Genomic DNA, 248 nt, shown 5'->3' with positions numbered 1-248 from the left:
TCAAAGACCTTGGTCGCTACGCGCACGTCTCCTGGTGGAGCTTTGGCGAGTCATGAACACACCTCTGCTAAGAGACAAAAGCGCTATTGGCGAGAGCACTGGACAGAGACGGTCAGCGTGCTAGACATTGGAATGTCCGAGCTGGTAGACACCGACGGTGTACCGGACAGGAGTCCCGAGCGTGGCTCGCGGGGTGATTGTGGAGTGGCACGTAACCCACCAAATGCTGGTCAAGTTTCGGAGCAGTC

Source organism: Plasmopara halstedii, assembly GCF_900000015.1.
Source record: "Plasmopara halstedii genome assembly, contig: Scaffold_650, whole genome shotgun sequence".
NCBI lineage: Eukaryota > Oomycota > Peronosporomycetes > Peronosporales > Peronosporaceae > Plasmopara > Plasmopara halstedii.
Note: the sequence above shows the minus strand (reverse complement) of the source record.